Source organism: Octodon degus, unplaced genomic scaffold, assembly GCF_000260255.1.
Source record: "Octodon degus isolate 3935 unplaced genomic scaffold, OctDeg1.0 scaffold00128, whole genome shotgun sequence".
Taxonomy (NCBI): Eukaryota; Metazoa; Chordata; class Mammalia; order Rodentia; family Octodontidae; genus Octodon; species Octodon degus.
In genome coordinates this window covers 5,858,911-5,859,976 of record NW_004524704.1, presented here as the reverse complement: position 1 = coordinate 5,859,976, position 1,066 = coordinate 5,858,911, and the positions used below count along the sequence as shown (strand labels likewise).

Here is a 1,066-nt window from a genome sequence, read left to right as displayed (position 1 = left end):
CTTTTGGCCTACAGTATAACATAATATTTTTAACATTAAAAGTCTAGTTTAACAGATGTTTTTACTTACTTGCCATATTTAATAAAGATTTTAGGACCCATTTATCCTAGCTATTTATGGCTCATTATTTTAATTCTTCATATATTCAAAACTAATTGAGCATTTAAAAAGTGTTTTAAATTAGAAATTTTATGTTTAGCATTTAAAATAGTTACATACAATTTAGGTTACAGTAAAAATTCATCATAAATTGAGTGGATCCAAGATTCCCAGATTGAAGTTGCAGAAAAAAGAGGAAGAACATATATGAAAAATGTATCATAGCACTACCTTGAAAAACAATCTGCATTAAATTCATTTGGGAGCTCCTTATTTTTTCTTACATGTATGAAGGGCTTATGTAGGAAAGCATCACAGTTAGCAAAGTGGCTTAATTTTGTTTGTCCCCCTTCCCCACAAATGAATTGCTAGACCTTACTTCAAAGCACAGAAGAGAGCTCCCGGTTGAGGAGACTCAGAGGTGGTAGTGCTGCTGTCCCTCACTCCTCTCGCCTCTCTGCCATGGCAGCACTGCACTGCACTGGCCTGGAAGACGTTGATAGTGAGCACGAGCTGCCCCCGGCTGGGAGGAGGGAACCACCAAGGGTGGCTGGGTGTACAACCCAAATCACACGGAGAGGAAGACTCAGTGGGAAGGTCTGAGAACTGGAAAAAGAAAACGAGTAGCGGATTTGCTGTGTGGGTGGGAGCAAGAGACAGACGAGAACGGAGAAGTGCTTTTTTGTTGACCACATAAATAAAAGAACCACCTTCTTGGACCCAAGGCTGGCCTTCACTGTGGGTGACAATCAGACCAAGCCAACCACCAGGCAGAGACATGACAACAGCACCACAGCCGTGGACAGCCTGCAGGGTAGGGACTTCACAGGCAAAGTGGTCGTGGTCACTGGGGCCAATTCAGGAATAGGTCCTGTGCTTCCCAGTGATAGCGTTCACACTGAAGATGCTCCCAGCACTGTTTGTTTCTCTCTCTCTCTCTCTCTCTCTCTCTCTCTCTCTCTCTCTC

At 43.0% G+C, this 1,066-nt stretch overlaps 1 pseudogene; it reads left to right on the top strand.

Moving 5' to 3' along the window:
* The first annotated feature begins 561 nt into the window (after positions 1–561).
* The window catches only part of LOC101590131, a 37,081-nt pseudogene continuing 36,576 nt past the window's right edge, over positions 562–1,066 (top strand).